Raw genomic sequence first — 17,107 nt, forward strand, 5'->3', positions numbered from 1 at the left:
GAACTAATAGATAAGATCTTAGAATGCGCTGAAATGGACAGATTAACAAAATAAATTAAAGAAAAAGAAGAGACAGACTACTACAGAATATGGAATAAATGGTATAATTGGTTTAACACTATCAATAAAGAAAAATAAATACAAGGAGAAAAGAACAGAAATTAAATACATACATACATATATATATATATATATATATATATATATATATATATATACATATATATACATATATATATATATATATATATATATATATATATATATATATATATATATAGGTCTTTGGTTATTCGGGTTTTCTCCCACGTAAAATTGGAGGTTTCTTGGCAACGTTTCAATGAAGTCTCATTCGTCATCTTCAGGCTGGTGTTCTCGGCTTCGTGCTTCTAGGAGCAATGTGTGTGATCGCAGCTGTTTCTTCCTTTTAACTGCCAGTGGGGGTGTGAACTGATTGGGTGGGAGCTTGGCTGTGTTCTGATTGGGCGGAGGTGTGTTCTGATTGGTTAGGGGTTTGGCTGTGCTCTGATTGGAAGGGGGGTTGGCTGTGCTCTGGTTGGCTGTATATATATATATATATATATATATATATATATATATATATATATATATAGTATATAATATGAATGTAGAAATGTAAAACAGTAAAGATATAATCAAAATATATAGATCTTTATAGGGAGAAAGAGGGGGAGAAAAAAAGAGAAGAGAAGAAAAGGAGAAGGAGGGGAAAAAGAAGGAGTATTAGACTAAGAAAAAGGGGAAGAAGTATAAAATATCAGATGGAAAACCACTATGAAACAATGCTTAAAAAGGATAAGCTTATATGTCGTATGTTGTGTAAATGTCAAATTTGTGCTTTAATAAAATTTATAAATTTTTAATAAAAAAAAACCAAATAAAATGTTATTGTTACAAATGCCTTTTATGCCTTTATCATATTATAGTGTATTCTGTATTATTGTTGCAATGAATAAAATGTTTCCTTTATTTATGACATTTTTTTTCTTCAATTTATTTGTGTCCTCCTTCTCATTGTAAAAAAAAGTTGGTCACCTTATGGAAATAGCTGATTTACACTGGATCAGTTTCAGGGTGATCTATCTCAATTTATTCTCAGTTGCAGAAATTAACTGGAGAAAAACAAAGTCCAGCTCTCAGCAGGAGGATTTGCCTTGCAGTAAGGAAAAACACCTGTAGTCTTCAAAAGCATGTCCCATGTCCCTCCTTCCTTTCTCTCACTCTCTCTTTATTTGGGGAAAAAAAAGGTCCGGTGTTGAAGTGCAGCAAGGTGTCAATTTATACCCTTTCTTCTGATATGGGCATCTGCAAAGGGGGGAAGAGGACATGTGACATCATGTGGGTTATTGTTCAAATGGTGCAAATTACATAATTACATAATGTACACTGATGTACATTACCTATTACCATTCTGTCAGTTGAGCAATGACTTCATGATGCAGATGATTATCATCATGGTTTATACCAGATGCCTATGCTCAATTGACACACAAGATGAGGGCAAAGCTTCCTCTAACTATGGCTGCTCAAGCAGGAGTCATGAATCCATGAGGATCCTCAAACTATGCACCAGGTGTGTCTTAGGGAAAGCAACACCAGTAAGAGTTATGGATTTTAACCCCTTGTGATCCAAAGAAGCCCAAAACCAAAGCTTAGCCTCTGAATGGGATCACTTTTCCAGTCCGGAATAGAGATGTACAAGTGTGTATCATCAATATATGGATGATAGCTCTTGCTGCTGGATGGCATCACAATGGCTTCATGTAGCCCAGGACTGTCAAACTCCTGGCCCATGGGCTGGATGCATCACATGCTGGCCATGCCCACGCCTGGTTTAGCAAAGGGAAAAAAAGTTTGGATATGTCACATGACACTGCCAAGCTGACATGAGTTTGACAGCCCTGATGTAGTAGATATTGAATGTGAGGGGTGAGAACTCTAAATCTTAGGTACCCAACATACCATTAATATCCATTGGAACCAATTACAGAGAAAGGAGGAGACACACCAGAGAACCATACTCAGCTACTGAGAAGCTACACTGAGAGTTAGAGGAGAGTTAGTATGGATGTACCATATTAAAAATTAGCATTTATAATGCTAATGAGTCTGCAGCATTAAATTTACATAGATATTGACAAATGCAAATTACTAATGCATGAGAATGTACTCTGGCAAAGCTAGCCACTGCAATTTAATTGAAAGGTGCTGTGCATATTTTTTTTCCCTTAATCCTAGCAATAACACTTATCCCATGTAATATAGTATAAATATTTTCTACAATGTACAGAAATTGGCCACCTGCTTCAGGCGATAGTAAATAAATGTACTTCATGAAAAATATCTTTGCATACGGAAGTTTTAATAAGAGATTCCCCGCCCCACCCCCACCCCATATTGTCATCTACAGTGTCCCAGCCAGGAATAGAACATTTATTTATTTATATTTATAATTAGACTTCTATACCACCCTTCTCCCGAAGGACTCAGGGCGGTGTACAGCCATATTAAAAAACATAGATTTACAAAATTTAAAACCAATTAAAATCAAATGTATAAAATTTGGCTCAAAAATTAAAACATACATACACCCCTTATAAAATTCGTATTAGGTCAATCCAGCTTGCTGGAACAGAAGGGTCTTCAGGGTGCGGCGAAAGGTATGCAGGTCAGGGCTAAGACGAAGCTCTAGGGGAAGCTCATTCCAGAGGGCTGGTGCCCCCGCAGAGAAGGCTCTCCCCGTGGGTGTTGCCAGTCGACATTGTTTAGCCGACAGCACCCTGAGGAGCCCCTCTCTGTGGGAGTGTATTGGGCGGTGGGAGGCTGTTGGTGGCAGAAGGCGGTTTCATATATACCCCGGTCCTAAGCCATGGAATGCTTTAAAGGTTGTCACCAACACCATACACCTTGAACATGATTGGTCTCTACATAGAACCAGTCAGATTAAGGCACCAGTAGACCAGGAGTTCTGATTTTGCCTTGCACACAAAGCCAGCTGATGGCCCTGGGTCAGTTACTCTCTAAGCAGTGGCCAATGGTGAACCACTTCTCAAACCAGAGACTTTTCCAGACAGTCATCAAGCATCAACACTGATGTGAAGACAAATAACAAATACCACAGAAAAGTGGCAAAAGAAGGGCAGAGAGGTGTGGACAGTGTGTGCAGGCAATAAGGGTTACATGGTCTGGTATACCTTGGGGTTAACAAAGTGTCTAGCCAGAGGATTGGAGATGGGTGTGGAGTCTGGTATTGCTGTTTACTGGTGTGCTGATCAGCTGTTTGACAATTGGTGGTGTGGCATAGCAATGTGTTAAAAATGGTCAGATCTAGATTTCAAATACGTTTGATACTGACTCAGAGAGCAAATGTTTCTACTAGTGATGATGCTTCTGAAACTTGTTGCCACCAAATAAAACAAACTTGTACCTCTAACTAGATGATACAACATAATCCATTGATAAGATGTTGGTTAAGCTACCTGGCATCTTTTTTTCACATTCTATTGAGTATTTTGTATGAGAAAGGTGTTTCATTTCAATTTACTTATTTAAGACTTAATTGTTTGGTTGTACCTGTGAGAATGGAACACATCATGGTTACTTTCAAACATCTCAACTGACTTTTGCTCATTAATTCAACAGTTCAGTAACACTCCTGCCTGTGCCATTGACACATATGTTACTTTTTTAATTACAGAGCAACAACTGACTACTTCTAGTTGACTCACCTGATTACCCAAATTGCATAGTATAACACATGCCGCTTGTATCCTTCTGGTCTTTGGCCTGCTACATATCCATATATCCAGTGGAGGGATTCAAATAATTTAATAACCGGTTCTCTGCCCTAATGATTTCTTCCAACAACCAGTTCACCAAATTGCTCAGAAAGTTAACAACCGATTTTCCCGAAGTGGTGCGAACTGGCTGAATCCCACCATTGAATATATCCCATCTGTCTGGGATTCCTGCTGCCTATTACTTCGACATTCTGTAGATTTAAGGTAATTCTTCGGATATCTTCCAAGAGTTTGCATAGCAATTCAGTAATGTTTCTACCAATAAAGGTGAATATTTGTAGCTCAGGATTGAAATGAGGGGTCCTTGGTGCTCTCTGAGCTTGTTTTCTTGCAGACGTTTCATTACCCTAACTAGGTAACATCATCAGAGTACTGATGTTACCTAGTTAGGGTAATGAAACATCTGCAAGAAAACAAGCAAGCTCAGAGTAATGGGTTTTTTTTCTTCTGTTTAACATTCCTATAGTTGTCATAGTGTCATGCCTTGTTTCTGTGGATACATACAGGAGTTTTCCAGTTATCTATTTGGTTATCTGATAAATGCTCATTTTAATTTTGCTTTAATTTTAATCAAGCTTATTATTCCATTTCTTTGACCTCTGTTAATTGGAAATATTCCAAAATGTCTTTCATAATCATCATCATCATCACCACCACCATCAAACTCTTTCGGTATTGTAGAAATTCCTTTTTTTTTCCTGTTTAAATGTCAAGATAAATTTCCTACTTCTTTTATCTCTAGCTTTTTATTTAGGTACTTCGCAATGTTATGTAGCTTGTCTTGACTACCTTCTGTCTCTTAGTAACATATAATCAGGTTTTTTTTTTACATAGCTTAGAAGGAATGTCCATTTGTCATTCCTGAGACCTAAGAACAGGCAGGAATCAGATTCTCTTTGCAGAAGCACCTCTTTATGCACTGTATAGTTTCAGCTTTTTGTTCCAAGCCCTTATTCCTCCTTTCACATCATAAATGCTCCTTTGAAGCTTGAAAATCTTTCTTTTTCGGGTTCTTCAAACATTAGTGGTAGTTCCATACAAATGCCTTCCTTGATCTCTCCTTGCAAGTAGCAGTCTTTACAGTAAGTAATCTACATGCATCTTCCTTGCAGTTACTGAGAGAGCATCCTTAGGGGAGTATGTTTCACAGCTGGAGCAAATGGCTTTTTTCTTCCCTGCTTTACAGATTCTTTTAGGTGGAAATTTCTTGTGGTGTCTTGTTGTCTCACTGTTGTCTTGGTTCTCGTTCAGTTTATACATCCAATTCTCATTCAGGGATTTCTAGCTGGCTCAAATCACACAATTAGTTTGTCACTCAGCTGTGACTGCTGCTTTGATTCTTCCTCTACTGGGATGCTTGGGGCAATAGCTGGAATTACTGGAGAAAGTCTACCAGCTTGATCCTATTTGTGTATTCATCCAGAATTCTGTATCTTTCACACTATTGTGGTCACCCACCAAAAATCAGTAAAGTTCATTTTATCAGTAAAATGTACATATAAACTTTGAATCCAAACATGGCTCATACCAGGCTTGGTTTCATGCCTAATTCATATAGTCCTACATATGTAGACTATGTTGGTAATTTGTTCTTCTCCATAGAACTTCTGCTGAATTTAGAAACCCAGAGAACAATTTCTTCTTAATAATCTTTTTTTTTTTTTGGTTTACACTCTTGTTTGGCTATTGCTCTCAGACTAATGCAAAATTACCATTAATATTCAATACTAGAAGTGCGTGTTTGACTTGCATTTATCCAATCCCCTTTAAATTTAAATTTAATTTTTAAATTAAAAGCAATGACCATGTAAGAATCATGGTGATGGAATGGTTAGAATGCAGTACTACAGGCTAACTCAATGCTCACTCAAGGACTTTGATTCTGAATGGTTCAAGGTTGACCCAACCTTTCATTCTTCTGAAGTCGGTAAAATGAGGACCCAGCTGGTTGGGGGCAATATGCTGACTCTGTAAACTACTTAGGAAGGGCTTCAAAGCACTATGAAGCGGTATATAAGTCTAAGTGCTATTGCTATTGTTACATGCAGTAATGTTTTATAAATGTTTATTAGTTCTTCTCCTAGTATTTGGGGAAATGAAGAAAAAATCTTTTTCCTGTGCTACTTGTCTTTGCCATACATGATTTTCTACAATATTATCATGTCCCTACCCATTTCATCATTTTTTTCAGGCTAAAGAGTCCTGAACATTCTTGCATTGTATCATAAGGAAGTGTTCCTTATGACACCACACAATCCTGTGGAACAGAATGTGGAACAGTATACATGATTCTAGATGTGGATATACTATAATTTGAATATGGAATTATAGTGTTGGCAATTTAATTTTCAATCATATTTCTAATGATTCCTGGCATGGAAGTTGCCATGTTATACTACAGTATGCCATATTCTAAGTCAACATCTCCATTTTGTTATTAGCTATGACCTCAAGATTGTTTTTATCTGGCTCAGACCTCATCAGAGTAAAGGAGAGGTTAATGTTTTCTGCTCCAAGGTACATCCCTTCACTCTTACTTAAACTGAACTGTAATTGCCATTTTTGAACATTTACCCAGTTTTAAGAATTCATTCTAGAAGTCTTCACAATCTGCCTTGGATTGCACCAACCTGAACACTTTGACCAGCTTACTGTTAACCCTAAAGCAAGATAGTTTAGGAACAAATTAAAAAGCAGTGATCCCAACATAATATCACTTCTTACTTCTCTTCATTGAGAACCTTGATCTGTATGCTTTGTTTTCTGTTTTTTTAATCACATAAGAGTCTATAAAAAGAAAAGACTGCTTATTCCATGTCTGCTCAATTTGTTCAAGAGGATTTGATAATGAATTTTGTGAAATACAAAATACAAAAATACAAAATGTCAACATGAATCTGGTAGTGAGTTACTACTCAGAAAAAGAAAAAAATACCCAAAACTCTGCTAGTCTGAAAGATGCTACTGGACTCCATATCCATTTTGTGGGCTACACACCAACATAGCTGTTCCCCTTAATGACAGTAGGGTCATCTAAATTCATAGAGCAGTTCACGCTCTCAAAAGACTCTGTTGCATATTATTTCATATTATTATAATATGGAATAAGGAAAATGGAATGTAATAATTATGAATATGTTTATCTGTACTCAAATGTATGATAGTCAAACACCACACCATCAACATAATGATATGTATACATTTTTTAAAAAATAAAAACTTGATGTAAAAAAAAGACTCTAAGTTAGCAAGTCAGAACTTATTTTTGCAGAATCCACGCTGACTTTTTTTAAAAAAAAGGATTTCTTTTTATCTCTGCCATTAATTATTATTTCTTTAATTAGCATTTCTACCTGGATTTAAACAGCTGGCCTGTAATTCCTTAACTTTTCAACATCCATTGGTATAACTCTTTTCCAGTCCTCTGATTTGCAGAATTTACCAATTATGGATAGGAGGCCAGCAATACTGAGTTCTTTCAAAACAGCTGGGTGGATGCCGTACTGTAGGTATCATCATACCTAGTGATCCACAGATACTGTTTTGAATAATCTCAAGTAGACACTCTATTTCTCTTTCAGGTTGAAGAAAAGTAGATCCAATTTCCTATATCACATATACAATTAGAGTCCATAAGCAAGGCTTTAACTTCACATCTTTTGCTTACTGTATTTGAATATTGTGAACCAGTGTTTTATGTTGACAGCTTAAATATTTCTTACGTGCGTACAAGTTTGTCTTTTCTAGCCTCATAATCCATTTCAAATATGCCATTCCATTTGAGATATTTTTCATACTTATCCTAGTCCATGACAAAGCAGTAGCCTTCTTTAAGTGTTATGTCATGGTAATATACATCAGTGATATCAAACTGGAATCTAGCATTAAAACATATAAAGACATTTCAATAATTAGATTTTTATTATTCTCCTTTTTATAGTTTGTGTTCCAGTCTTGCAGCTCCTTTGCTTTAAGCATTTTTTAAAAAAATCTGTTAGTTAAATCGGAGTTTTACAATCCTACAGCATTTCACAAGTCTATCCAATTCATGTTTTTCTGCCCCTGAGGTAATAACCTCTCCCTTTTAAATTCATCTTTTCCATTCCCTCCTTATTTCTTGTTAGAATCTTTTCAAATTATTAAACACCTTCTAAATTGTTTCTTGCATATCACAAACTAGCATCTTTCTTCACTTTTAGCACATTCCTAACAGTTTTTTTAAAACATGTAGAGGCTCTTTAGCATTAATCCAATTAAGATTATCTCAATTGAAATTTTTAGTACTGTGCATCTCATTAACATGCACACATATTTTCTTTCTTGCATTGGGCCTCTTGTTACAAAGTATAGTTTTTGTTCTCATATAATCCTTTCCTCATGTCCCACATTTCACCTTTTTTAAATGAATCAAAATTCAAACTCTCACTGTCATCAGATCATCCTCATTGGTCTTCACCACTGGTATTCCATGACTTTTGCTCTTCTCCAGATTCTGCTTGCTGCTAAATTTGCAATATGCTTCTTGGCTTCTCCTTGGCATCTCAAAAATAATCTTTTTTTAAAGGGTCAAAAATATATCCATGACCTTATGGTTTTTAGTCGCCTAAAATTCTGTCAATTCTCTATCAAAACAATTTTTGCTTTTGCTAGCAACTCTAAAGTATGTACTCAGTTTTTTTTTATTTCCTGGGTTTGCCCATAATCCTTTGGCAAACAAAAAGGGATGAGAACCTTAGCTGTAATCATTTACTCTACATGCTGAACAGGGCCGGATTTTCCTATAGGCTAACTAGGCTTTAGCCTAGGGCCTCAAGATCAAGAGGGGCCTACATTCAAATTGTTAGCAAAATTAAAATTAAACTTTCACTATAGGTGAAAGGGCCTCATAAGTGGAATAGCCTAGGGCCTCTTTTCATCTAAATCCGGCCCTGATGCTGAAGATTGCATTAATAAATTGTGTGAATAAAGTCAATCCATTCATAAAATCTAAAGTCAGGTCCTTTAGGTAAGTAGATACTTCTGGAGCACTATTCCCATCAGAACCTCTGATATTATTGTTCCCTGATATTATTCTTTCATTCCCAGTAGATGGCAACATCTGGCACTTATTAGCTGATCCCCAAATTTTGACAGGCACCTAATAGCCAAGTATGAGGAACAAGATTCATATAGAGTTTTGCAGGATCCAATCTGGGTTGGTCATCGGGATCAGAGGTTTTGTCTTCCAAGCTTTCGGACTCGTGCTGCAACCCATCTTCAGGGAACTTCTCTCTAGCAGGGTGTGTGCTGTTCTGGGTGTGGTATTTATAGGTGCCTGTTGTAAGTGGCTTTTTAGATGTTGATTGGGATATGTTGATGACTGGCTTTTAAGTTATTAATTGTCTCGGTGACTGACCCAGATTGGATCCCGCAACTTTATTCTGCAACATTATCCTGGGATACGTATATTCGCCTTCACATAGAGTTTTATTAATTGGGTTTAACAACAACAAAAGGAAGAGTTGGGATACAGACTCTTGGAAATAGAATAAACAAAATTCATCTTGTTGTTTATAAGTGCATTTGTTAAGATGATATCTCTGGGACTTATCTGAACCTCTCTTTTTTCCCAGGTGTAAAACTGAGGGCCTCTTTTCCCAACCTGATACTGAGACATACCTATGCTATTTGTTAGTGATGTTTTGATATATTCTTTTTCCTTTCTCTGCTCCAGATCTCACCTAGCTGGTTAATACTTCGAAATGAGACCACTGGCATTAGGGGAACTGTATGATACAACAAGAAATAAAAAAAGGGGGGGAATGGCAAACAACAGACCCATTGTGATCAAGAGAGTAAAACTCAAGAAGTCACTGAAGTCAAGCTCAAGGGACTACAAGGTTGGGAGCTTCTACAGCAACTTTTTTTATTTGTGTGTGTGTCACTGGGTGTGTGAGTTGGGGGAGGAAGAATATAGGATGAATTGTTCTAGATTCCTTCTTAGAAACTGTTTACATATTAGAAAATTGGCAACACTAGTGCAATTGCAGCTACGCCTGATGAAATTCTTCTGCAGTTCTTCTTCAATAGAACAATAGAAGGGTTCATTGAGTAGTTTTTTTTTTTCTGGAACCTAAATTACCAGTTTTGTTTATTCCTGTGATGGGCCAGATCCCTATCTTTGAAAAGCATTTTCTCATTGTGAAAAGCTTTCACTGAATTCTAGTTCTGGCATTAATTCCATAGAAAATGTCTGACCAAAATATTTGTGTCTTGTTCATAGTGCTAGGGTTTTTTTAATTAAGAAAAAAAAAACATGTTAGCTGTCACTCTACAGAAACATTGTTGAATACAAATCTGATCTATTTAATTATCATGTGGGTGAAGCTGTATAGAATAATGCCCCTTGAAAAGAAGAGTGTTTATCTGTTATATTACCCTACACCACATTTTCTAATTAATTCCCTATTGAGTAACAGTCTTTTGAATGTTATATCTCTGCTGCAAAAAGAAGGTTATTATTTTATTGCTTTTTTGAGAAAATTCAATTCTGAGATACATAAATTGAGTCCTAACATGGTACAGGAGCCCATAATTTTAAGAAGGGTGTTGTGATGTTAGATGTTATATGATTAAAAGATAAAATAAATTCCAAAGGGTTTATATCTCTTCAATAGCAGGTCTCACTGTAAAATATTATTAGAGATAGTATACTAGAATATTGAAAACAGGAAGATAATATTCTTTTGCAGGGCAGCCCTCAAATATATAATGAAATGCTTTTATTCATATGAATGGTTAATTAATTACAAATGTATCAATTTATGTAGTGTGTACAAATCCACTCTTCCAACCCTGGTATTCAACTGTGAATGATTTTAATGTATACACGGGGGGGGGGGATCAAATTACAGTATGGAAGTTTTTGTGCAGGTTACTCAAATAAAGAATACTGAGAGCAGAGAATAATTTTGCAAAAAAAGAAGAAGAAAAAAAAGAAAAGAAAACTCCATTAATGTAAACAACTGTTACATCCAGATCCACTTATTAGTCTTGGAAATGTCCTTTAGGCTAATTTGTCTAAAAACTGATAACATGAACCTGAATATTAAACATCCTTAGTCAAGACAATTTGATTTTGAGGCCCATCTGGGACAACTAAAGGAAATCAATAATTACATGGCTGCTGGGAGGACTTGGGTTGGTTGTGTCATTAAATGTCTAAAACTATTATACATTGAATTCCAGGGAACCAGGCTGAATCAGCAGGTTTAGTGAGATGAAATAACAATAATACAAAAACACTGCCATTTTGTTTCCTCTTCCTGACCCACAGAACAATTTGGGGACCTTTTTACACATGAAATTCAAAATTGTATAAATTTACTATACAAGAAGATAAGATTTAAACAGAAAACAATCACATTTCAAAGGTCAGCAAATCAAGCCACCAGGAAACAGAAGATGGTAAAGAAAATATTTTCCAATATAAAGAATGAATAACTGAGTCAGAGATAGATCTTTGTATGTCACTAGATGAAGCCTGGTTAATTAGATGTAGAATTACTTAAAATTTGTTTTAAAGTAGTGTCAAAGAGGAGAGAAATCTTCATTTTTAATCACTTTCACATTTTGTTTCCTGAAACATTCTTTTTTTAAAAAAAAAAAGCAAGGGAGAATACCACTGAAATTCTTATGGATAGAATATGGTGTTTTCTTTGCTTATTTAGTTATGAAATGATCAAGTATTCTATGCCCATGTCCCATCTTTAATTTTATCATCTTCTCTCCAGTAATTGGCTACCTTCTTGGTTTGCCATAGGCCAAATAAATCGTGAGGAAAGGCATTTGAGGGGAAGTTCTTCCTTTTTTTTTTTTTCAGATTGGAAAATGGAGCTTCCCAATGATGGAAGGAAGTGTAAAATAAAACAATATTAGCAGCACCTTACAATGAACTCATCACAATGACCAAGAGAGATTTAAAACTTCCTGTGATTACGTCTCAAAAGCATCAGACTGCCTGAGAATCATGTAGATATGCATATACTTTTTTCTCAGAGGAGTGTAAGTTTGGGGCACAATATTATTATTAAGTGCGGTGGTGCAGTGGTTAGAGTGTATTATTCCAGGCCAGGGGTGCAATCCAGCAGGTTCTGACAGGTTCTGGAGAACCGGTAGTAGAAATTTTGATTAGTTCGGAGAACCTGCAAGTGCCACATCTGGCTGGCCCCCAAGTGGGGTGGGAATGGAGATTTTGCAATATCCTTCCCTCAGGAGGAAAAGGGAATGGAGGTTTTGCAGTATCCTTCCCCAGAAGTGCGGTGGGAAAGGAGATTTTGCAGTATCTTCCTGCCATGCCCACCAAGCCATGCCCACAGAACCAGTAGTAAAAAAAAATGGATTTCACCACTGCTCCAGGCTACTTCTGCTGATCTCTGGCTGCCAGCTGTTTGGTAGATCGAATCTCACCAAGCTCAAGGTTGGCTTAGCCTTCCATCCTTCTGAAGTAGGTAAAATGAGGACTTAGATTGTTGGGGGCAATATGCTGACTCTGTAAACCATTTAGAGAGGGCTGTGAAGCATTGTGAAGCGGTATATAAGTCTAAATGCTATTGCTATTGCTATTAAATATCCCCCCCCATATGCAAACATTTTGGGCGGCTATATACATAACAGACACACTGCAAAACACCAATGCTGGTTCAACAATTCAAGAACTAAGAGCAGGGGTGAAATGCTCCCGGTTCGGACCAGATCGCTCGATCTGGTAGCGATGGAGGCGGGTGATTCAGAGAACCAATAGCAAAAATCCCTGCCCCCCCCCATGCCCAGCTGAGCTGCACAATCATCAGAGGCTTTTTTTTTTTTTACTTCTAAAAGCATTTTTTCTACAACCTCTTTGGCCAAAAACATGCTTCTAAAAGTAAAAAAAAAAAAAAAAAGCCTCTGATGATCGCATGGCTCAGCTGGGATCCTCAAAGGCTTTTAAAAGAAAAAAAAACCTTTTCTTCTTTTAAATGCCTTTGACAATCCAAGCTGAGTTGCCTGATCAGCAGAGGCATTTAAAAGAAAAAAAGTCTCTGCCAATCAGGCAACTCAGCTGGGATCGTCAGAGCCTTTTGAAAGCATTTTTTTACAACCTCTTTGCCGAAGAGTTTGTAGAAAAAATGGTTTTAAAAGTAAAAAAAAAAAAATGGTCATGCCCACCCAGTCACATTACACCCCCACCAAGCCACGCCCACAGAACTGATAGTAACAAATTTTAGATTTCACCACTGACCAAGAGTAAATATTAGCAGAAACTCTCTAATGCAATGGTAAAGAAAATAACTTTAAAACCACCTCCAGTGCTTCATGAAGTACCTAAAAATCCAGATTTTTTTTTTTTTTGCAAATGTTAGTTTTCCCATGTCTCTGTGCTGCAGCATGGATTTCATTGTATCACTGAGTATTCCTTTCTAATGCATGTGTAACACACACACACACACACAGAGAGAGACATACACACACACTTGTTTTGATAGTCTATAAGCTCAGAGAGGATGACAATGGATGCTGATTAACTCTTTTCCTCATCCTGTACTTTTTTTTCCTTCTTTTTTTGCTTAATCAGGATTCCATAAATGAGACTAGTTGCCTTGGTAAACCATAAAGCTCTTTTGTGCTACATTTCATCACCCCCGCCAAAAAAAAAAATCAAACAAGAGCTCAAGGCATTTCGGTGAAGGCCTGTAAGTTTTTCAAACTTGAGAAATTGGTTTCATTGCAGCAGTTTCAACAAGTATATTAAATCTTATTTATTCATTAATTTTTGTATGTTGGGTAATAAAACTTATTCCATTGATTGTTTAGACCATCAAGTGCTAAAACTTTTCTGGGATTCTCTTCTTTTACTTTGTAGATGAAGAGGTATTTATTCAAAGCCTTTCTCAATAAATGTCAAAATAAACTCCTTTCTTTTAAAAATTTCAAGCCTAAAAAACAAAAATTAGCTTGTTTCTCTTCATATATTGATCCCCCCCCCCAAGACAGGGAGACTTTTAGGAAAATGGTGTCTAGGGAGAGTCATAAATCTCATAATTTAATCCATAAGTAGCTACCTCCAAGCATTTGCCTAGATCTGACCATGACTACATGAAGAAAAAGCAGAGTCATATTGCCTGGCCCTTTCTTGTATTGTACAGCCTGGCAGATTCTGTCCTTCCCTATTATCCTAGGCTGGGGAAATGTTCTGAAATGGGAATCCATATTTCAGGCTTCTCTGAAATCATGCATAAATGTAGTTTTCTGTCTTTTAGGTCTTGTCTCTCTAATGTTCAGTGGTAAGTAGAATCCCAACCAATGAGCATATAATAGTAAAAATAAAATCCGTAAGTATTTGCTTTGTAACAGTTATAAATGTATAAGAGAAAGGGCATTTATTTTACCTGGAGGAAGTCAGCTGCTTGTTATTACTATATTGTATACCCTGAAGAGAAAATATTTGTGTGTGTGTGTGTGTGTGTGTGTGTGTGTGTATCAGGGGTGAAATCCAGCAGGTTCTGACAGGTTCTGGAGAACCGGTAGCGGAAATTTTGAGTAGTTCGGAGAACTGGCAAATACCACCTCTGGCTGGTCCCAGAGTGGGGTGGGAATGGAGGTTTTACAGTATCCTTCCCCTGGAGTAGGGTGGGAATGGAGATTTTCCAATATCCTTCCCCTGCCATGCCTACCAAGCCATGCCCACCAAGCCACAGCATGCCCACCAAGCCATGCCCACAGAACCGGTAGTAAAAATAATTGGATTTCACCACTGATATGTATGTATAAATATGTATGGGTATATACTTATATAACATTTATTTATTAAATTTATATGCCACCTTGCTATTGAGAGTTACTCTGCTATGAACTCACACAATGTATTCTCTCACATTTTTTACCAATTTATAGTTGTTTTGTGTCCTTTGACTCTACTTTTTCAATCTAGTGTCCTTCAGAATGTTGGACTTCAACTCCTGTAATCCTCTAGACACTATGAAAACTAGTTTAATATTTATGGCCTGCAAATCCGTAAAAAAAATATATATACTATCAGCTTTATAGCTTGTGCTAGTAGGCAGCATTCCAATCCACTATGCTTTTACAGATTATGTTAAAGGAATTATAGACAATATTGTCATTGCTTACGTTCCCTTTCATTGCATATGTAGGCTTACTACACATCTCCTCCTGATTCAAAATTTAAAATAATTGTCTATCCGCCACCCACCCACACCCACATACAAATACAGGAACTGAGTATGTCTAGTTTAATGAAAAGAAGGACTAGGAGAGACATGATAGCAATGTTTCGATATCTCAGGAGCTGCCAAAAAGAAGAGGGAGTCAAGCTACACCTGGCTGCACCTGCAGCCAGGACAAGAAGCAGTAATCAAGGAGAGAAGCAACTTAGAATTAAGGAGAAATTTCCTGACAGTTAGAACAATTAATCAGTGGAACAACTTGCCTCCAGAAGTTGGAATGCTCCAACACTGGAAGTTTTTAAGAAAAGGTTGGATAACCATTTGTCTGAAGTGGTGTAGGATTTCCTGCCTGGGCAGTGGGTTAAACTAGAAGACCTCCAAGGTCACTCCCAACTCTGTTATTCTATTCTATTCTATTCTAAATCACACTACTTTCTTTTCTTGCAGGTTTTCTCAAAGAAGGCTTTCTTTTTAAATTCACTGTTAGTCTTGCCTGCAACTTTTAGAAATGGATCGTTCCTTCAGATTTCTTTTGGAGACAGAGAAAGAATTTTGATGAGCGGATGTTGTCTGAAGTTAGCATTCTCCAGAGCTAAATCTGGGTGAGATGCTCAAATTACTTTGGGGGGAAAAAAAACAGGGCTAGGAGATTTACTCAGTAAATCTCTGGAGGGTACCAGATTGAAGATGGCTTCTAAGTGCTAAACCTTCTGGTGGCAAACAGTCTTTGAACATAGCCTCTCATCTGAAGTCAGAGCAGATTAGTCCAGGAAATGTGCTAAGGCTGATGAAACCCTATCCTTAGCAAGCTGGGAGCCATTCTCAATCAACTCAGAAGAAATTGCTTCTGAGGAAACGTACACACCACTGAGCTATTAGTGTGGGTAGTTATTCTACTAATTTAAAACAAACTCTGCATCCCAGACCTTTTCCTTCCCTCTTTCCCCTTTTTATAGGGAATCTTGATTTTGCTGCCAAATAAATTAATCATCTTCACAGCGACTGGCTGGAAACTGCTTTTTTTGTTGATAGCGACTGAATTTGAATACCAATTCTTCACAAACAGATTTGTTCTTCCTAATTTAACAACGCTTAAGCAGGATTTGCTTTTTTCTTTCTTTCTCAAATTGGGAATAAGGGTGTTAATAAAACCAGCAATTTTCTCACTTCTGATTGAAATCTTTTCTCCCCTCTCAGATAATATTTAATGTATAGTTACCTACAGAAAGGTACACACCTCACCCCATGTGTTATTAAATTATGGAACTTTGAAATCACTCTCTCTGAATATCAAAAGAACTGGCTTATTTATTGAGGAATAGAAAATGGGATTTGATACTCAGTGAGAATCGCTTTGATATAAAAGGTTGTCAGAAAAGTACTGGGGAGACCCAGGTTTAAAATCCCCTTTCAGGGGAAAATGGCCAGGATGACTTAGAAACAAAATTACTCTCTCAGCTTGGAGCAATTGTAGTGATGATGACAAAAAGAAAATCATAAATGTTGCTTTTTGCTCCTTGAAGGCAATTGCAGGATATAAATAAATTATACACTGTCTTTAAATAAAATATTGCAAAGCTGGAAAACAATATTTAGTTTTATAGTGATTTTTTTTATTGTCATACGTGATTTGAATGTGCTGCTCCCCACAGTATGAGTGGTACACTTGAAACATTCAGCAGATTGAAGCCTTTTTCATAATTTGGCAATAGATAGATAGGAGAGGGGACAACAAAAGATAAAATGCAACTGTGGATATATGAATCTATCTATACATTTCTAATAGTCTGAGCAGTGTGCATGTACAAATTCTCTCTGAAACTAATAAACTCTTGTTTATGTTAGATTGGTCATCTTGACTACTCAAGATAATGTTTCAAAACTCCTCTTAGTTTCTTTGCAGATTTTTTTATGTTTGTTTCTTTGCCCCCAAAACCAACCTATTTTAATTTGCAGTGAAAATAAACCAGTGATTGACAATGTCTGTACCCTATAAAGAAAATATTTATAAAATGTTTTATAGGTGGCACTTGCCACCAGCCAGATTGGCAAGAATGTTCCCCGGCACGCCATCATCATGTT

The 17,107-nt window shown here is 36.7% G+C and overlaps 1 long non-coding RNA gene across 1 annotated transcript in view; it reads right to left on the reverse strand.

Annotated features, from left to right (window-relative positions):
• Positions 1-884: 884 nt before the first annotated feature.
• The window catches only part of LOC117677323 (uncharacterized), a 132,162-nt gene continuing 115,939 nt past the window's right edge, over positions 885-17,107 (reverse strand). Inside the window, exon 3 of the long non-coding RNA XR_004594748.3 lies at positions 885-1,326. This is a non-coding gene — a long non-coding RNA (uncharacterized LOC117677323). The remainder of the gene's footprint in view (positions 1,327-17,107) is intronic.

The sequence above is a fragment of the Pantherophis guttatus genome, chromosome 3 (assembly GCF_059756535.1).
Source record: "Pantherophis guttatus breed Tessera chromosome 3, ASM5975653v1, whole genome shotgun sequence".
NCBI lineage: Eukaryota > Metazoa > Chordata > Lepidosauria > Squamata > Colubridae > Pantherophis > Pantherophis guttatus.